Source organism: Callorhinus ursinus, unplaced genomic scaffold (assembly GCF_003265705.2).
Source record: "Callorhinus ursinus isolate GAN/ISIS: 27379988/994484 unplaced genomic scaffold, GSC_fseal_2.0 scaffold12, whole genome shotgun sequence".
In the NCBI taxonomy this organism is placed as follows: Eukaryota; Metazoa; Chordata; class Mammalia; order Carnivora; family Otariidae; genus Callorhinus; species Callorhinus ursinus.
The window spans coordinates 13,338,404-13,360,533 of NW_027397074.1; the positions used below are offsets into that span (position 1 = coordinate 13,338,404).

General features: G+C 38.9%; 1 protein-coding gene across 1 annotated transcript in view; it reads right to left on the minus strand.

The window, feature by feature from the left end:
- The window catches only part of SEMA3D (semaphorin 3D), a 197,685-nt gene extending 191,503 nt beyond the window's left edge, over nucleotides 1-6,182 (minus strand). Inside the window, exon 1 of the mRNA XM_025873256.2 lies at nucleotides 5,851-6,182. The gene's annotated coding sequence lies outside the window, so the exon portion shown is untranslated. The remainder of the gene's footprint in view (nucleotides 1-5,850) is intronic.
- Nucleotides 6,183-22,130: the final 15,948 nt, after the last annotated feature.

Sequence of the window (22,130 nt, forward strand, 5' to 3'; positions counted from 1 at the left end):
TGTGGAACTATTTAAGCAACTCAAGAGGGCACTTTGAACTTTATTTTCAAGCAGTTCATACATGCTGATAATGAATGTATGGATTATACTACTTCTCTATCTCTTCATCACTAAGGTAACACTTGACAATATCTCTACTGAACAATTCTAGTAGTCTAATTTCTGCTAATGTAGTATGTTTGCAACTACTGATGTTTAAAACTCAGTAATTAGATGCCAGTCATGCAGGCTCATTTCTGAACCAAATATGACATCAAAATACTTAAAAGCTGTTTAAGATATGCAAAAGATTAACTGAAAAGGAGACCTAGTAAAATGCATAATTAATATAGAAAAAATAAATCAGACATTTATCTGATGGTAGATTAATAATGTCACCTTCATATACCTACACCATTTATTTTCCATGAAAGAGTACTATATTTCTTTTAAGACTCTCAGTACTTTAGACATTTTTGCTTATTTTATTGACTTCGTTCTTAGTAGTAATAGTACCATTTAATGATGCTTAATTCTATCTAATTAGAAAAATATAGCAAATGTTTCCATTTTTCCTGTGATTTGCTAGTAAAACCCACTAATAGAAAACATTATTAACCACCAGTTTTAAAAATATAAAATTTGAAGTTATTACATTAAATGACCTATAGAAGAAAAAAAGAACATAAAGTAAATTATTCCTAATTTCTGAAGAAGACACCACATCTTAAAAAGATGATAGATTCAGACTCTGAATCTATCGGACTCTTCTAGGTCACTTAATTCTCAGTTTATTTTATGCATTTCTGTCTGAGGGTAATACTTGTATTTTATTGAGCTTTGCAAAAGAATGAGCAAACTGTCTAAATTCACCAGTGAAAGATTAGTCAATTTGTTAAAGATACCCTGGTCTGTGACTATTAGAAATTATTAAATATTATTAACATGGAAATAAAGATATTAATGAAAGATAGGTTAAAAGTCATTAAAATCACTTAAAGTCTAAGTATGAATAGTATGCTTCATTACATATGTTAGCTTCTTTAAGTACTTAACTTTATGTTTTAATAATTTATATTTATAATTGTCTATTATTTAAGTATATCTCATTATTATGAAATTTCAAAATCATTTCAAAGTCATTGCATTTGCTTATCAGTGTATTTCCTGTTTATAGTGAATGTTGCTTTAGTTATATCCTTTCTAATTATTACTTAGGTACTTAAAGTTAAGGTGAACTAATATGGACACAGATGATGTAGATTCTCATGTGTTAACTGGGTCCTTTTAAAAAACACAGAAATTTAAAAGAGAAAGAATTACTTCTTTGTAGCACGCAACAGTTTACAAAATTCTTATATACCTATTTCACACGATTATTACACCATTCTGTATAATACGCATTACGATAAAACACTCAGCATTTCACCACTTTTTTCTATGAAAGGGTAAAACACAACTATAAGAGAAAACTTCCCTTCCTAAAAGCTCAGAAAAAGTAAGGTATAAAACCAAAGATCTTTAATCTGATATTTCATAGGCAAAAAGTGATTCAGAATCACTGTATTAAATGTTTAGTTAATGAATTAGACTTCAGTATGTGTTAAGCATCTAGAATATGTTTAGCATTGTACTAACCTGAAGGTATAAAAAGTTAAAGACCAATTCTTTCCTTCAAGGTTCTTATGATCTAGTCAGGGATCATAAACAACAAAAGTAAAGAAAAAATAAATTATTGGAAACTCAGAATATTGGCTTGAAAGGTATGATGTGATATAAAAAGAAAGGGATTTTGGCCAAGGTTTCCTAGGTTAGTAGAGTATTTTTTTAACCAAAATTTGAGGTCGGAAGAAATGTGATTAACAAGTTTGGCCCATGGTCAATCATTATTATTGCTATTACTACTTATATCACAAATGTGGATATTTCTTTTTCTTTCAAGGAATATGTTACTCACTGTTGAAAAACTTACTATTTTATTGGGGTAATCTGTATAGCTCCAGGTATTTATGGAAAGAATAATAATTTTTCAAAATAGAGCTATGGTTACTCTTATTCATTAAATAAATCATTTATTAATTGACAAGAGCACTTACCAAAGAACATATATCAGCACACCATTATATTTTCCAGACAGAACAGTAAAGTTGAGAGTCACATTTGTTTTTCTCAAAATAATGAACCTGTAACTAACAACTTGAAGACATACTAATATTTATTAAATCAGCACCAATTGGAATGTTTTCCTCTTGAAACTGAAAATCTGATATTCCAAATACTTAATAAAAATGGGGATGAGGCTTAATCCACTAACTCTGTACAAGCAGTATACAAACACTGGTGGACAGAGATACTTGCCAATTCGTCAGAAACATCTTCAGGTCTGTGGTAAACCTTTCTTTGGTTAACAAATGCCCATGTAGAATGAGAACACAGTATGAAAAATAAAAAGGAGGTACCCTGAAACTTCCTGCCTCAGTTTAACCCCAGCCCCAAACAATGAGACGATGTGAGAGTAATTCAGCTTCATGACTCAAGTTCAAACCTATAGTTGATCTGTTAGCCTGTCTTTGGAAACAGTACATGTGCTTCCTCTGCCTTGTAATTGTTTATATTCCTGACCTTCCTTGCCACCAAAAATAATTCCCACCCCCATGCTTACCAGCCCTACACACACGCACAGAGATTAAAAATTCAATTTATCTTTGTGCATTTTTCCATGCAAAAATATATAAAGCAAATTCATTAACTAAGATGTACCTATAAAGGCAATTCTGCAAGAAGGCAAAATAAAATCCACATAATTATGGCTCTACCTTTTTTTTTCTCTTTTTTTTAAAGATTTTATTTATTTATTTGACAGAGAGAGACATAGTGAGAGAGGGAACACAAGCAGGGGGAGCGGGAGAGGGAGAAGCAGGCTTCCCGCGGAGCAGGGAGCCGGATGCGGGGCTCATCCCAGGACCCCGGGATCACGACCTGAGCCGAAGGCAGACGCTTAAGGACTGGGCCACCCAGGCGCCCCTATGTCTCTACCTTTGACCCTTAGTTTCTGCTGCTATTGATTATGGTTTCTTGATAATTCCAAAACATTTTGCACTGCCAGGTACTTTTCCTTGACCTCTCTCAGAGAGTCATTGCGAAGGTAAAAGGAGTCACACTATTAGTTCTCCTAAATGGGTGGACAATGGATTTTACAAAGGTGAACCAGTGGTGCCAAAACATGAAGTGAGTTTTTAGGTCATGAAGACAATAAATAGACTAAGGAAAACTCCATTAACTTCAGGAAATTTTCTCAATATAGCCATGGGGTTACTATTTGACAAAATATGTTTCTTTTGTTTTCATTTTTCCTTTACAAATATGATTAAAGCCACTAATAATTCCTATAAGGTACAATAAGACCTGTGTAAATATAGATTATTAATACCACGTGTAAATGATTCTCGGCCTGCAGACTTGATGTGGCTTGTACCAATCCTCAATCATGGATTCCATTTAAATTCTTGGATGTTCTTCCCTGGTAACTATAATATACAGATGCAGTATCAAACTAACCTTAGAAAGGGCCTCTCTTTAAGTGGAGTCACGGAAAGCTTCCTGAAGTCCCTGAAGGGTGAGCCACCTTAAGGTAAAACAGTTCCAGTCTCAGCTCTGCCCCTTACTAGTTTATATTTGGACATATCAATTAACACTCTTACATCTGACTATTCTCATTTCTAAAATGAGAATAACTGCTTTGTCTACTCCCCTAATCATCAATTCCATTTTTAAGGATGACCATTTGTTGTTAGTATTGCAAAAACCAAAATGGGACACCACCCATTTCTAACTCTGTGTGTCTTTGCTTTTTTCCATCTAAAAAATAAGGAGAATAATGACACTTTGTGTAGAACTGTTGGGAATCTTCATCGTGATAACGGATAAAGCACCTAGGATGCAGTGGAGTGTTTGATAAATGTCCCTTCCCTTCTACACCAATTTTCCATTTCATAAACGGGCAAATTCCATTTGAAATGTTGGCAGTCCAAAGCAGTACCGTTTTATTGTCTCTCAGCTACCTCTTGACCCTATTCTTATCTCTTCCCACATCACCTTCCTGTTTTTCCTGGCCTTTCTCTTCCAAGGGCCAAGGTCTTTACCCATCTCCCTGACCTGGGCCGTCACTTTGGAGCTTGTCAGCGATGCCTCCTCTGGCCAGTTCTAGCTGCTGGGAGGAGTCTCCACGATTCCAAGGCTGAACAGACTTAAAGCAACTCCTGCCTGGGACTGCTCACTTCCAACCCCAACCCTTCCTGCTCTTCTTTTCGATGTCTGGCCTCGGAACTGCGGAAGAAGCGAAGGCATCACTGGAGTGATGACATGCGGCTCTCTCCCTTCCCACCCTTCACATTTTTCCTTCCACGTGCGGAACCCATAAGGCTCTGACCGCTCCCGCCCCGGCGGTTGCCATGGTTACAAAACAGCAGCGCCAGACCCAGGAGGGGGTCTCATCCCTTCTCTACTTCCCCATAACCCTTTCCTCTCCTCCCCGTTCGGGCCTCCCCCACAAACCCAGTCAGGAAGAGAAGCCTTTGCGGCTAAACTTGAGACTTTTAAGCCCCCCTTCCTTCGCCAGTGCAAACAGCCCGGACAAGCTAAGGAAGGGTGGGAGGGGCTTTGGTGGAGAAGAGTCCTCGCTTCACTCCCGGCTAAAGGGCGAAAAGTTCGCGGACTTAACTCGGATCTCCGTAACCAGGAATTTGGGGCCTCACTGGCCCCGGCTGCTGGGCGCGCGGCTCGCGTCCAGCCCCTTGGATCCTAGCTCGCCGGCGACAGCGTAGCGTCTCCTCCTCCTCCTGTCAAGTCCCTTCAGCGCTGGGACGGAAGCAGAGCAACTCAGCCCACGAGGCTGAACACAAGTCACCAGGGAAGGAGAATCTGCCAGTGCCGAAAACAGCCCTCGCACTGCCAGGGCAGCCCGATAACGCTTCGACTCCGGGAGGGCAGGGAAGGGGTCGGGAGTGGACACCCGGGGCCGGGGGTCGGGGAGGGCGTAGATCCACTGCGTTAAATTCCCAGCAATAGTCAATCCGAGCCTTTCCCGCGCGACCCAAGCCGAGGCTACCAAGGGATGCCCCGCTCCAGCAGGAGTGCGTTTTGCAATAACCGCATTTCCCAGACAGCCGGTTTCGTGGCTGGCGTCTGACTCTTAACACGACCTTCAGGGTCTAGAAGGATGCACGCTTCCATCAGAGGAGCGTCGCGATTCCTTCGCGAGGAAAAAAGGCGTCGCCCATCCCGCCCCCAAGGCACCACAACAAAAACAACCGCTACGGTCTCCTTGTCCCCTCCCCCAGCCCGCGGGAAAAGGAGGGAGCGAAGGGCGCAGATGCCCCTGGTCAAGTCCTCCCCAGAAGGTCCCCCACCATCGCGTCTCCCAATGAACCTGCAGCCGGCGGAAGCCACAGAGCACGTTCAAACGCACTCTCCTGCCGCCCAGGCGACGGAGGGAGCGAGGAACAGAGTGAAGTTCCCCGGCGCGTCTCAAGAGGAAAACTTTGGTCTGTGTTGGCCGCGGGCGGCTTGGGCTGAGGAGCCGCCCGCGGCGGCAGCGGGGAGGTGGGACTGCGCCCCCGCCGCCACGCTGTCCCCGGCGCGGCGAGCACAGGCCGTCCGCTCCTAAGCGCACTGATTCCTAGCCTGTTCCCCCGCACGCCCACCCCGCGGGCGCTCCGCTCCGGGGCGCTTTCTGCGTCCCAGGACGGTTCCTTATCTCCTAGGGCTGCGCATCCTCACTTCGGACCCCCAGATCCAGTCACCCCTGCTTAACTCTGCGGTCCCCAGCGCGCCCTCCCACTGGGGTAGCAGGTGACCAGAAGCCAGCCTTACCTGCCGCGAACTCTTCTCCCCCTCTCTCTGGGCCAGATGTCCTTTCAGGAAGAGAGGAAGGGGTTGCAGGCTGTGGGCGTGCGCGGCGGCGACCCGGGCACCGGCGCGAGCTCCTCTGAGACGCAGCCCTGGCTGAGCCGCGGAGCCGCCGGCGGCCCTGACGGAGCGCGGAGGCTGCGGCCGCAGAGGCCAGACGCGGAGGCAGGGGGCGCTGCTGGCTCCGGAGCGCCGAGACGGGACAGGCGGGGAGCCAGGCACCAGCTGGAGCTTTGGGGAGGCGAGTGTGGCGAGGAAAGGCACGCTCCGAGCGGGAGGGTGGCTTTTAAGTTTGTGGTGTGACCGCAGCAGCTGTCCTGGGAGAGACTCAGTCTTTCTAAAAAGGGGATGCTCAAAACGCCGGGGATTACCTCTCCCCTTCCGATCTCCTCCCCCAGCCCTCGGCCCCCCTTTCCTCTGCGCACGCCAGTCCTCCCCCAGCGTGCCGAACGAAGTCCATCCCTGCCGGCGCGCAGGCTGTCAGCAGCGTGGATTAAATGTAGCTCCGGCCACGCTGAGGCATGTTTTTCCGGGCTGGCCACCCTGTGCACTCCGTCTGTGCGGCAGCCTCGGACGTTTGAGCCCGGCCGCGCGCGGCTGATTTGGGGACCTATGTATTCTATACCATAAAGTCTGTAAGGACCCCCCGCGGAAGAAACCGGACAAATAATGTCCAAAACACTAAGCCTCAAAAAGAGGACCTGTGTTCCAGTATGTAAAACCCCGGGCCACTGGCCTTGAAAGAGCAGGCATTAGGATGAGCCATGGAAAACAAACCTCCATTAAGGGGCTAGCACGAGGAAGGACCAAGTAGAGAGGGAGGGGGGAAAAAAAGCAGAAAAACCCCCAGGATGTAAATCTTCTTTCCTCTTTACCTTATACCAAGCCAACAGGGATATGTCATATGTTTCTGTCAGGAGTTTTCCTTTATAGATTTGTACACACCTTGGTCGTGCAATAGGAAACTGAAGTTATGGGGACCAGGGATGAATCCACATTTTGTGGAGCCTGGAACTTATAGAGTTTGAAGGTGGGATCCCCTTTAAGAAAAACAATGCAGAAATAGCTTAATTTCTACAGATCTTACAAAAACGACTATGTGAATTTATTGTCAGGCAGCCCTCAGGGTCATGGAAAGGGCAAGTGATGAGTCCCGAAGCTTGGGCCTCATTGGCTGCACGGTAAATCCTTCTGTGATTGGTACTCTAGGTCTGGAGTCACACACCTTGCACTTATTAGTCCCAAACATAAAGCTGACTTGAAGGTAGAGCCAGAGGGAAAAAAAAGCAGCCACAGGGGGTTCTGCATTTGTCAGCTTGATTTAAGGGCACAGCTTGTAAGGTCCCAGGGTTCCTTTGGCAAATGACAAGTGGTGTTTTAGTTTGGTGGTAGTGAGCAGTCAGTGGCAACAAAGGGAGAACTGGAAGGTGGGAGGAGACTCTTCATTCAGTGTGTCCTCTGCTGCAGAGAGCTGAGGGCCACCAAAGCTAAATGAGTCATTTCAAGTTGCAGATGGTTAGTGGCAGAGCCAGGATCAGGAGGGACTCAAGTTTCCTAACTCTGACCAAGGTTGTTTCCTGTGTCTCATGCTGCCCCATTTCTGTAACCTTGGTTTTGACTTTCCACTAACCAACCCCATAATTTTCCTCTTTAGATGCAGGAAAATTTAAGTCCCTACAGACTATCCTGACCTATAGCAACTTTTTTTTTTGAATGGTTTGTATTTAATGTTATAACACTCGTTTTGTAATTAACCATATCCTTGGTGTGTTTATTGCATTTTTCTATATATTTTATATTATTTTTTCTCTTTATGCCATTGCCCCTAGATCCAAATTCCAACCTCATTGTAAGGACAATATACCTCTTTTTCTCCCACAGTGCAACTTAGGGCTGTGCACATAGGAGGTTCATGATAAGTAGTTTTTGACTTTTAAAAACTCTCTACTTATTGTCTAATAATTTCGTCAGTTTATTGGCCGGAATATTGTGTTTAACTAGAATTGCAGTTAACTGGATTTTCCCTTTTTCCCTCCTGTCAAAATCCTATCTTAGTATACTCAAGCCAAAGAGCATCTCCCTTTGCTACTATTTCCACATTTTCCATGAAGCCCCTACAGAATTAATCATCCCTTCCTGTTTTCCCAAAGCACTTTGATTTCACTACTGTTATAAGCCCTTTTCATGTTATGTCATAATCAGTTAGGCGTGTGTCCTCATCTGCTGTTGGCTGTTTTTTATCTTTCTTTCCCAAGCCCCTAAAACAATGTCTATGAATTTGTATTGAACTGCTTTAGTTTGAAATATCCTGACTTAACATTTAGGCTGCATTTACTAGGGCATCCTGAATGTACCATGGGAAGACAACATCTGGAAACTGGGTTCTGTGCTTTCCTTCCTTTTAATTGCTCTGAGCACGCAGCAGGCAGAATCAGCTGCACAGCGCAAAGTTGTGATGAATGGCCTCAGCTGTGTCCATGGCTTTGTAATCCTTAGGGTACTTCTCTAAGTGTCTTGCATACGGTAGGTGTTTAACAAATATTTAGGGGTAAAAAAAAATTTAGGGGTTAAATTAGGTACTGAAAACAGTGGATAGGATGATGATAATCAGTCACTGCATTTATTTCTGAATTTCTACTAAGATACAGGATCCCATCAGTATTTCTAAGAGTTTGAGATTCACTGTCATCAAAAGCAGTTTGGTAATCTGTCCTGTACGACTGATAATCTGTCTAAATCCTTGCAATAATACTGAGTGGGGAAAATCTTTTTTACATTAAGTTTTGTTAAAATGTAAGGTGTATTATACAGTTTAGCATATCTCCAAGGGTGGCTATTCAAGATTCAACAAGTGGTCCTTAATTACACTGAAAGAGATGTGTATATCATCAGTTAGAACTACCTAATTGCTGTTCTATGCCTGTTTCATTCTGAGGGGAAAAAAAAACAAAAAACAGAAAGAAAGGAAAGGAAAAAAAGAACAAAGTACTGTCTCGTTTCCAGGTGCTTGGAAAAATATTTGGATAAGTGAATTTGTCTTGAGGGTCAGCCTCTTACTCTGTGACGTAGTACACCTCACCCATCTCCCTTAGGGCTCAGATGGAATCTGAGTAAGTCATTCTTTTTTTTTTTTTTTTAGATTTTTTATTTATTTGACAGAGAGAGACACAGCGAGAGAGGGAACACAAGCCGGGGGGGTGGGAGAGGGAGAAGCAAGCTTCCCGCGGAGCAGGGAGCCCGATGTGGGGCTCGATCCCAGGACCCCGGGATCACGACCTGAGCCCAAGGCAGACGCTTAACGACTGAGCCACCCAGGTGCCCCCTGAGTAAGTCATTCTGACTGCATGGTAGTAGATCTGTGTTAGATTATGTGAAATACACTATCTCTCATAGAATTACATTTTAATACTTAATGAAGCCAAGGAATAAATTTCTAATTGTACAATTTCAAGAATCATCAATCTATGTTGGGAACCATAAGGGAAGGCAGCAGGGATGGCTAAGAGTGGAATAGGTATATTCTAGGCCTCTCCAATTCCACATATAGCTACCTTTGCCAAGAAGACAGGAGAAAGATAATTACTGGATCCAGAATTTAAATGTAGCAGGATCTCAGAGGATTTGGCTGCACTTTCAGCCAGGAGGTAGTAGCTTGTTGTTCTTTTCCAACAAAAAGCTACAGTCTTAGCTCTCTCTGTTCTATTCACAAAAAAAGGAAGGAAGGAAGGATAGAAGGAAGAAAGAAGAGAGAGAGAGAGAATTTGGTGAATTTAAAAGAAAAAAAGGAGATCCATAAACTGCAAAGTTCTATGTACAGAGACAAGGAAAATGGAGATAAAACTCAGGTATTTAATGTTCACATCTATAAAACTAGTCATATATAAAACCTCTCCACCTTATAATAAATACTACTTTTTCCCACTTACTAACATATCAGTACTGACAGATAAACGTTGTTATACTCATTAGAGAAAACTGGAGTATATATTAGTTTGTGTCTAATTGGAACAAGTGATGGCATGAGTTGAAAGGAGGCTCACCCGCCTCCTAATCTTCTATCAGGTGTTTTCCCCTTATAAACTTCAGATATTTTTTTTTCCATTTGTTTCATTTGATCATGGCAATCCACTTATCACTGGATCATTGGGTAGTTACATATTAAGATCATTAGGTCATGCTTAGTGATGGAAAAGAACACACCTTTCATCTTTATTTCAGTATTAATTATACATAGAACTCTCAGAAGTAAAAGGAATCTCTGTTTCTCATCTTTAAGCAATGGCAGAAGATAGTTTACAGTGAGTTAATCAGAATGTAAAACTGTCAGAACTTTGCTTAATGTCTTTGAGTTTTAAACTCTTTTAACATCGTAAATAATCATAAACATTCAGAGTTAGGAGAAGCCTCAGAGACCTAGTCCTCATGTTATATATGAGGGAACCAAGGCCAAGAGGATGGAATGATCACCCAGCTCCTTTTAACTCCTGCCCTATACCCTCTATAATACAATACCCTGCTATAGAGCCTTTACTTGAACAAGAAGAAGAAGAAGAAGAAGAAGAAGAAGAAGAAGAAGAAGAAGAAAAATCAGCTATTTTTCAAAACCTATCCAAGCCAGAATCTTAAGGTTATATTTACTTAGCTGGTTTGGGGTGTGGTGAATAATTAAATTCAGCAGGAATGCGCTTCAAAATAAAAATAAAAACACAACCCAACCCCTTTGGCCCAAGTCCTGAGACCTCAGAAAAGAAAACCTCCTTGACTATGAACATTTGCTAGAGGTTGGAAAGCCTTTCTGAGCCTGATATAGGAGTCCACATAGCTAGTGCAGGATGGAGGAGTTTATAGTCAAATAAATGACTCTTTGTGTTTTTTGTTTTGTTTTGTTTTGTTTTTCTTTTTTCAATAGTGTTCTTAGATCAACAAATAATCCCCAAGGAAGGATTTAAAGGAAAAATAAACACCTTTCTTATATATCACATAAGAAAAAAAACGTCTTTGAATTTGCTTTCCTTAATACCTCATGCCACCAACACTCCACCCTTAGAGCATACTTTAGAAATAGTGTATTCTTCTAAGAAAATGGGGGAGGGGAGGGATTCCTGTGATACCTAATCGACACAAGCCTTATTTGTATGAGTGATGAAACCAAGAAAAATATGCCCTCTTGTGGCTTCTTTGTTCTAGTTCACAACTAATCAACAGTACTCTATTACTTCCTGAATCTCAAACATACCTATATTCCAAGTGGAATCAAACTATTCCTTTGTGCAGTAACTGGAGAGAACAGGTCCATGCAGACAGCATGGAGGCATTCCAAGATTTCTGCTTTGTTCAAGGTCATATGCAGCTACTTAGCCACAACGAAATCAGTATCCCTAAAAATGGGGGAACATTTTCCAAAATAACCCACAGATTCTTACAGATCTTATACAAGTACTTTTCAAATAAATGCATTGATAGAATTTCTTTCCTAAATAGTGAGGTTTGTTTTGGACAGACTAAAACTATGAGTTTCCACAAATAGGAGAAAATTCATAATTTCCTGCCCTACTGTATTTGTGTTTCTAATATTTCTTTAGCTGTAGGATGATGCTTATTTTTCCACTGAAAAAAGTAAAATATGCAGCAGTTAAGAGAACTGATTTTCATTCTGTGCGTACTTTTTTCTCTTCTTTCCTCTTGCTTTACTCAGAAACGAAGCTGTAACAAATGTGTTACATCCCGTGATTTACAGAAACATTTAATTTCATTTTATGACAAAAAAATGCCCACCATGTTTTCCTGAAACCGCAAAGTGGAGATGGGTTTAGTGGAAAGTGACCTCTGGTGAGCAAGAGAAAGACTTTCCCATAACTGTGATTTAAATAATTTAGTAACTAAGTGAGTGTCAAAGGTTTCAAACAGGCCAGATTGTTAATGTCTTAGCCTAATCCTATAATAATAATTATTATTATAATAATTATGATTAACATTATCATTATCATTTTACATACAGAGAAACTCTAAGTGACTTAAATAACACATTTGTCATTTGCCTGGATCTGCTTACGTATGAAGGGGGCCAGTGAGCTACCTCCTTACCTCAGCACCTTGCTGCAGAAGTAAACCCCATTGAATCTTACTTATCAGAAAAATGTAACTTTCCAATTTAATACATGGAACTATTATTTTTCTAAGTTAGAAGCTAACATGGGATCCTGTTCTTTCAAGTTTATGATCATTCTGACCCCTGAAGCACAGATACGCTTTCATTTGTATTACCTCTTGAAAAAACAATTATAGAACAGTTCAAGATTTTAAATTTTATTGACTATAAATTTAATGAAGAAAAATGAATCACTATAATATACTGCTAACAAATTGCAGTCTCTTTCTACTCGGTACCTCAGTAAAATTATCTTTCCTTATGTATAAAAAGTTTTACTTCCCAAATTTTATTCACATGTTTGCCAATAATGTCTACATTAAAAGTCTATGATTATACATATATTTAAAAAATTATGTCTAATTTTATTGTACTTAAAACTTCTAGTTCTAAGAATAGAGCCAGTTTTAAAAGACAAAAGCATGGCCATTTTAAAAATGTATTAAGAAACTAACATTTAACTAATTAGAATAAAAGACAAGCTGTCCATAATAATGAGTCAATATTTTAAGTATGTTATTGATAGCATGCCCAATGTTAAAAATGATGACCTGCCAATATTAGCTATTAAAACATTATAAATTTATGGTATTAAAACAGTGAGGTACTGTTTACTGAATACATAACCAACCAAAGCAATTAGAAGTCCAGAAAACAGATGTAGGTATATTATAATTCACACATGTAATGGGAATTTTGTTTTCTGGCTCCAAACTTGAGGAGACAATAAATGCTTTCCTTTTTAAAAATTACTTTTGTTATGTAGCATTTCAAATACAAAAAAATAGCACACACACACCCTCATAATAAAATAGAACTCACACTCAAGAATATGTCACCCAGCTTAAGAATTAGAATATTACAAGTATCTTCACAATTATCTGTGTGATCCTCCATGATTCCCTTTGCCTACCACACAGAAATAAACAATATTCTAAATTTAATGCTTATTTTCTCTTCCTTTTTCCCCACTTATGTATATGGCTCTAAGTAATGTATTCCGTGATGTGCTATAAAGCTATAACTTTATAGAAATAGTATCAGCTTCATAAAAATGGCAACTTTCTGTGATTTTCTGTGAATTTCTTTGCTCAGCTCTAAGATTCATCTTCTCTATTGTGTATGCTCTTGTTTTTGTTCTCTTTCATTGTTTTTAATTATACTATTGTGTGAACATGTCATGTGTTATCCATTCTTATTTTGAGGACCAGTTGAATCATTTCCAATATTTTGCTATTACAACAATGCTTCATGAACATGCTTGTATATGTCACTTTATTTTTTTGCTGCCCAACTTGAAGTCTGTCTCAAACTCTGTGTGAGCCAGTTATGAATGCAGAAATCAGTCCAAGTATGTCAAACCAAAAGGATTTAATATAGGGAATTGAGTGATAAGATGTTGCAAAGAGCCACAAAAGAGAGAAGGAGGGGGTCTGAAGAGTAAAAGGAAAGGAAGAATGTACTTGAAGACTGGACACTGCTAATGCCCCAACGTAGAAAGCTGGAAGTCCAACACTGCTGGGCATGAGGTTCCAGTATATACTAGATCTGCTGACATGTGTTGCTTGACCAGGCCAGATGGCTGGAAGCTGTCATCTCTGCAACGCTGGACTCAGAACACCTCAACCCTGTTACCTCTCCATCTGCAACTACCAGAAACCACCAGCACCTGCCTCATCCCGAGAGCCAGAAGTGTAAAGCATTTGTGTTTCTCTTGCCTGCTGATCTTCTGCAAATTTCGTCTCTGGACAGAATCTAACCAAGGGCCAGATGGCAATGTACTACAAAATGAAGTTTTCAGGTTCCCAGGCCCAGATGGTATATAAAGAACAGACGTGGCATTGAGAGAGAACAGGTAATACAAGCAGCACAAACCTCGCTTCTTCCTGAAAGCAGAAAACTTAACTTCGTGGTTTTCAGGTAAACTCAGTCACCGATTTCCAGTTACTAACATTTTAGTAACATTTCATTCCAGAGTTCTGCAATTTTTTACTTTCTCTTAATTCTAGTGTTTAAGTTCTAAATTCTAAATCCAGTAGCTGAGAAGTGGACTAGTTTGCTAGCACAACCATAACATGTGCCACAGCCTGGGGTGGGTTAAACAACAGAAATTTATTTGCTTGTAGTTCTGGAGGTTAGAAGTTTGAGATCAATGCATTCGCGGGGATGGTTTCGTCTAAGGCCTCTCTCCTCGTCTCGTTGGCTTGTATGTTGAATACAAAGTCCCCTCCTGGAATTCATCCTCTTTTCTTCTATGTCTGTTGAAAACCCATCACCCAATCCTAAATTCCTCTCAAACTGTTCTTTGTTCAAAACGCTAGGCTCTTTTGAGGTCACCAGTCCCCTTACAGATACTCACATGCCATGTTCTTCCTTGATACTCCAACATCTGTGAAAAATAGGGGTTTGGGAGTGATGGTTACTTTCTTGGGTCCCCCTGTGGCCAAACATGTTAGTCTCTCATTCTACTTACTGACTCTGCACCGTTGTATAATGGGACAAAACTGTGAGGCTGCCAGCTCCAGAGGTTCAGAAGCAAGGTACTAATCCCCTTTACTATCATTTTACCGAATATATAGAATATTCTGTCATCCCTGGACTTTGTCCAACATTAGCAAGCTGGAAGAAACCCATATTCCCATCTAATTGTTTTGCTTCTTCACCTCAGTGACAACTTCCCATAATTGTCAAAACTTTATACAGTCCCTGAGGGATAGTCTGGTTTTGTTTTATTTTGTTTTGTTTTGTCAATTCTCTTTCTTCTCTCTTGGTGATGGCATATAGTTTATTACTTAGGATTTACAAAGTTGAAAACAAACAGAATTTTTTTGTGCAAATGCAAAGCCTTGCTTTTTGAGATCCTGTTAGGAGTTTCAAGAAATCTGTTTGGAAATCTTAAAGCTGAGAGTGGACTCTTTTATTTCCCCTTGAATTCTTTTGGGTCTTCCTTTCAATTAATGATCCCATAAGGACATAAAATACTAGTGACTCAATGAATGGTGGATCCTGAGGCAACCAGGAACTGCTGAAATAAAAATATTGTACCCCGAAGTCGTTATCTCCAAAATATATTCTTCATATAACCAAAGATGGTCTTTCAAATCAGTGAAACAAAGAAAAACAATCAGTAATTATTAGAATGTAATAATTAAATATTGAGATAATTTAGCACTTTTTTTTGCAACATTCTCTCAAATAGAATGCATTTATGAATGTTTTGAGTGTAAAAATGAACCAGCAGATTCTCCAGAAATTGAAGATTCAGAATTAAAATAAAAATGAATCTAGAATCCTCCTTCATACCTATACAAAATAATTACAGGTTAGTTTCAGATCTCAAAGTGAAAGGTAAAATAATAAATTTCTTAGAAGACAACATGGGAGAACATCTTCATATTTTGGAGTAAATAAAGAGAGCTTAAACAGTCCTCAAAACTGATAACCATAAGGGAGCACCTTATAAATTGGACAATATTAGGTTAAGAGTTTCTGATCATCAAAGACACCATTAATAAAGTAAAATGCCAGGCCATAAGGCCAGAGAAAATATATGCAATCCATACATTTCACAAAATCTCATATCTAGAATACATAAAGGACTTACTTAAATGAATACAAAAAAAATAGACAATCCAAGTGGTCTAAAGATTTGGGCAGACTTTTCACAAAAGAGGATATTCAAAGGGCCAATAACTTCTGTAGTAATCAAGGAAATGCACATTAAAACCACTGTGTCTCCTACATACCCACCAGAATGACTAAAATGAAAAAGACAAAATATCAATAGTTGCTAAGGATGTAAAGATCAGAATTCTTACACACCTTGGGCAGAATTGTCAATTGTACAACCTCTTTGGAAAACTCTTTAGCATTATCCACTAAGCCCTAAATATATGCATACCCTATGACAAGCAATTCTATGCACAGATTGTGCCTGAGAAAAATGTATAGGTATGTTCACCAAAATAAACGTATGCTAAAGTTCATGGCAAAATTATTTGAAATAGTCTCACACTGGAAACCATGAAAACTATCCTCAACAATACAATGGATAATATATTGTGGGCAATTCACATAATGGAAAGTTATACAGTAATAAAAATAAACAACTGTACCAACAATGTAAATTAATTTTAGAAAAGAAATAGTGAAAGAAGTAGACAAACATAGTATGATTGATTCATAGTTAATCTTTTTTTTTTTTCCTGGAGGTAAACAAGTCGATTCTAAGATTCATATAGAAAATAATCATGCAAGATTAGAAGATTTGACTCTTTATGGTCTTGACTCTTCCAAACCAATAACAAAAAAAAATCATTGCATCTGTTCATGTTTATTTCTGTAACTTTCCATAGTGTCTTAAAGCTTTTTCATATAGGTTTTACACATTTCTTAGTAACATTACTCCTAAATATTTTACTTTATTGCTAATATTGTAAATGAAGTTTTTTTATTATATCTTCTAACCAGATATTGTTTTTATATGTAAACAATTGCTTTTAAATATTAATTTTATACTCAGCTAATTTTCTTAATTCTCTTCTTGTTTCTTTTATCACGAATTCTTTTTTTCATGAATACTGTCATATAATTATCATCTGGTCTATGACGTTTTGGTGAAAATTGTTTTGTTTTGTTTTGGTGAAAATTCTTAACAACTTCTTCCTTCTATAGAAATTTAACCTTTCTATCACTGATGGGAAAATGTAGGTAAATTTTATTTTCCTAGAATATTATCTATTTCATTTAGGTTTACAAATTTATTTGCTTAGAATCAGACTAATAGTCACTTTTCATTTTTTTGTTTCAATGACTCTTACCAGTTGTAATTTCTTATTATGTTCATGTTTTCTTTCTTTTATGTTTTTCTTATTTAGAGTTCATTAATTTTTAGCATTACATTTTGTATTTTCCTCTTTTTTTAGGGTGTCTTTTTTTAAACTTTGGTTTAGGGAGTTTAAGTAAATCATGTTCTTTCTGATTTTTATTAATATAAATATGTGAAGCTATACATTTTCTTCTAATTATCATTTAATTAGAGACAATAGTATCTGATATGTAGGGTTGAATTATTATTTTTCAGAAATTCTGTGTATTTTTTATTTCATCTTTCTCTGGTGAACAGGAACTTATCTTTTTTTTTTTTTTTTTTTTAGTTCCAGGAGAAAGAAATATTGTTATTGTTTAGTTTTAAATTGTGCTATATTCTAAATCTATTGTATCCCTGTAACAAAATGTGGATTTATGCTTTATAGAAATATGGAGGATTTGAGGGATAAAGTACATGGTCAATTTTCATGCCTATTTTTTATGCACTTGAGATAGAAGGCCTGTTATTCTATATATTTCCATAAAGTCTGTCCTCTAGATTATGTTGCTTAATTCTTTAACTTTTTTTTTCATCCACTTGATTTCTGTCACACTGAGTGATAGTTTCCTGCTTTTAGTAGTTCCCTATTTCTTTTGTATCACCTGTAGGTTCTACTTTATAAAGTTAGTTGTTCTGATATTTGGTCCATAGATAACCAAACATCTCCATTGTGTTTTGTGGCTCTTAGTATTGTAAACTGTCTCTTTGTATGCTTTTCAACCTAGTCTACCTTAATCATTATCAGGATTACAACCAGTACTTTCTTATAATATTTACTTTTCCCGACACATCTTTGCCCATTCTTTTTTTAGTTTTCTAAATAACATCATTTGAGTTTGTCTCATGAAACAGCACATGATTGACTTTTACTTTGCGAGCCAATTTGAAAATGTTTATCTTTTAATTGGTAGGTTAAACCCATTTATTTAATGTGAGTAATTTATTCTGACAAAACTTAATCATATTATTGTGTGCACAATGTTCTATATATATATAATGTTATAGTTTTGTAATTTTTTTTCTTTATGTTGTCCGGTTTCCTTTTATTTTGCCTTTTTTTAAATATTGTTTATTTTGAATAGGAGTGACTTTCATCAGCTGAAATGTTTTGATTTTCATTTTCTGTTTTCTTTTCAGAATATATATATACATATATATATAAAACAGTGAAAAATATATATATATATTTGCTAACTTCTCTTCCTTTTGAAAGAACAGATTTTCCTAAACCAGTTAAAACAGGCAATTCTCTATGAGGAGTTTGGGTGTGGTGATTTTTAAGTTTTTTAGTTCTAAAATATACTCTCCTTTGGTTCAGTCAAAGGCAGTTTTATTCATAGATGGCTCCTTTTATTTCAAGGGTGAAGAGGATGGGTAATTCTTCTGATTTTGTAATTCTCCTCTGCTCCATAGGATGCTTAATTTATACCTTCATTCCCTTCTGTCCCGCCAGCACCAATCCCTCTCTCCCAGAAGTTGTGCCTTTCCAAAACTACTAGTTTTGGTCCTGAACTTTTAAATCCCTTCCATAATTCCCCAGCCTCCATGCTGTGACCCATCCTCAGTTCCAAGCATGAAACTCTTTCTCTCATGGGTCATTCATGTTTCCTGCTATTGCTTGCCCCACCACCCTCTGTTTCTGTTCAGTCTGCTCCTCACTGTCAGCTCCAATGTGGGCTCCAGATCAAGTCTTACTCATTTGGAGATGTTTATTTCCTTCCTTATATGTAAATTAAAGATTGTGGTATTTTCTGTCTCCTAGTTAAGATCAAGGAATGAGTTAAGGGTGGTTTCATGTATGTTCCTTCTTGCTCTATAATGGATTTTTAGAGGCTGGGGAGAGAGATTCTGATGAGGTGGTTGCCATTATTCTACAGAAACCTAGAAGGTTTTCCTTTTTTCCATAAAAAACAATTACAGTATGGTTTTATACTGATGGAAATTATATAGTAGAGATAGAAAGATATATGATTCTGTAGAATTAGAAGAGAACTTCTGGACGGGGCGCCTGGGTGGCTCAGTTGGTTAAGCATCTGCCTTCAGCTCAGGTCATGATCCCAGGGTCCTGGGATCCAGCCCCTCACTGGGCTCCCTGCTCAGAAGTGGGGAGCCTGCTTCTCCCTCTCCCTCTGCCTGCCACTCCCCCTGCTTGTGCTCTCTCTCTTTCTGTCAAATAAATAAATAAATAAAATATTTAACAAAAAGAAGAAGAAAACTTCTGGAATGATATCCTTGCATAGGCAAGAGAGAAAAAGGTCTAGTACCCAAGTAAAAAAGTTAGTATTAATAAGAACAAGGAGAATTTGTGATAAAATGAAGGAGGGCAGAGTTATGTGTATTGAAAAGCAGGATCAATGGGTAGGAGACTTGGTGCAAGCTTGTGGAAGTTCTCTTCTTATTGCCTATTTTTTCTTAGTAATGTAGGATTAAGACCAGTAGCCGAAGTGAAGACTGGAGTGGGTCGAAGAAGAAGAGACTGAAAGTAGGCAACAGGGATCCAGAAGACCGTGGGTGTGCTAGAAAGAAAATCAGCATAGTTGTATGTTTTTATTCTAGTTCATTTTGGAAATGTGAATATATTCATAAAGCATGTGTTTTCATGAGATGATTAAATGAAGTGTTAGATTTAACCAGAACTGTAGTTTTGCCATACTTGTTGAAAATAGAAAGGGATATTTCAAAAAAGACTAAATGTAAAGCTCTGTTGGAGTTGATAGGAAAAAAAGACCTAACTTAAGGTTGTGCAGAAGAGATTATAAAGTTAAGTGTTTGGATAGACTGTAGTAGAATGGCTTTCAAGCAGGATGAGCAGAATATAAGCATCTGGGAAGTGTGGGGGTGTATGTGGGAGAGGTTGCAAGGTAAGGCTCTTTCATGAGAAAACCATGTGAACAGAGTCCTGATGTGGGAATATGGACAGTGTGTAAAGGGGAAAATGAAAATGCCCAGTGTTCCTGGAATGAGGATGGATAAAAGTGTAGAGTAGAAAACAAGACTTGAAAAAGTAGATGTGCAAGATATATAGCAGATTTTAGAGGCCTGTCTAAGAAAGCTAGGACTATACAAATTGAACAGGAGAGAGAGATTGAAAAAAACAAACCAAAACAAAGCAAAAAACCAAACTTTGAACACAGTAGTGATGTCAACGCTCTTCACTTTAAGAAGTGGCTGCCCATAACATGTGTCAGGGAGAAATTAGAAGCAAGAAGTCCTTCTAAGAGATTATTACAATATTCTAAGGTAATGAGGATCTGAATTCAAGGAAGGACCAGAGAATCAGGGCAGGGTTCAAGTTTGAGAAATAGTTGAAAATTATCTGTTTTATGTAATCTAGATTAAACAGAGAAAGTAGCTTTAAAAATAAACACACCTTTCTGTATAACTAATTCATAATAAAGAAGACTTTTTACAACTTTTGAGCTCTTAAAAGATAAATTCATATTTTAGCATTGGCTTAAGAGGCTTGGTAGACTAGAATAGACTATTACTTAATTGACCTTTTCCACTTTAGTCATCTGAGGGCAGTGACTTTTCCAACTTGCTAACGGCATCTGAAATTGACTGAGCATCACTCCAGAGCACTTGAATGAATAGACCTTTGAAATGGCAGCTATTGATCCAATATGGCAAAAAAATAAAAAATAAAAAAAGACTGTCAGCCACTTAAAAATAGTCTCCCAAAGTCATTTAATTGATTTGGTTAGACTTAGAAATTAATTTTTCCTAGAAACAGCCCTCAGACCTAGGCCAGTGCAATACAACCTAAAGTGGCTAAAGAATAGCTCACATCTCTATGGAGAAGGCATATTTAGTTCTTTCAGTGTGGGATGATGAGAGGACTTCTAGCGATGGAGGGGTTAGGTGCTTGTTTCCTCCACAGAGTAGACTTAACATGGTAATGGAGAAGAGGCTTCTTGCACAGGAGAGGAGGCTGGATGTCCTGAAGACTGGGTTTTGGAAGTAAGGAGATCACTGGAAACAGGGTTGGGTTTCCAGTCTTGCTTGATATCTGCTTCCTGTAACCTCAAACCTTGAGATTAACCTGAAGATATTTTAAAATTTTCTAATGAATTGTAGCATCAGTAATCAGAGGGAAATTAAAACAAACAAACAAAAAATGTTCCTGTTACCTTTCCGTTCTTCCCATCTCTTTCACCCTGTCTTGCCCTCCCCCCTTGATCTTCAATTATCTTAGCTAAATAAATAAATTTAAACTTTCCTTTTAAGTTGTTTTCAGTCTCTGGATAAAACAGCAATCACACTCTGGGACAATTTGTCTCTGCCTTCACTTCTTTTCCTAAAATCATGGCCTGGTGCTTGTGTAGCCTCAAGGCAGCAGGAAAGTGCCAAAGCCTTGGGATGTAGCGTCTGTCTCTGGCTTTTTCTGTCCTACAGAGCATCCCCCTTACCCACATGGGTGAGGCTTGTCCTGTTGGCTTCTTCACTCAAGCCCGGGATCGGAGCAGCTAGTGATGTTTTGATTTCATCAGGCCCAGTAACTTTTCCTGACTGTGCCAGACTTACCTCAGCCCTCACCAGCTCTGTAGGCACTCTGAGATCTTCTTCCTTTATCCTGTAGCCACAACTAAAGCAGTCTCCTCCACAGCAATCAGTGTGGAGTTTCTCCCTACACATCTTGACTTTCCTCAGTCTCACCAAACTCTTACCTACATCTCTTTACCCGGTTCCCATGAGGAATAGAGATCCTGAGGAAAATGACATCTCAGGGCCTCCCTCAGACAGACCACCAGGCTGATGTGAATGTGCCCCGGTCGGTGCATGACTGGAGGCATAGCCTCCTTCTACACTGACTTATCCAATAAACGTTCCCCTCTCCAGGCCTACATTGGAATGTACTTGAGTGCTTCCTGACTCTGCTTTCATTTTGTCTTCTCCTCTCTAATCCCCATGGCCTGAAAATCACCAATATTTTCCTTCCTCTCTTCTTTGCTCCAAATATGTATAACTTATTTTATGTAATGCTCTTCGGTTCAGCAAGCCAAGCTTGGCTCTGAACATGTTAAAGGGTGAGGGAAAAAAAATAGACAACTCTATTTCTGGAAAATCCAGCATCCAAAACTATTGTTCACTGCAAAGTCTTATCATTGAACATCAGATGTGGAATGTTGTTCTTTTTCTATGCATGATTTCTGAAACAAATTATAGGGCTCCAGGAAAAAGACACTGTGGGTAGACCAGGAGAAGCCCAAGGGCTCAGAGAGGTAA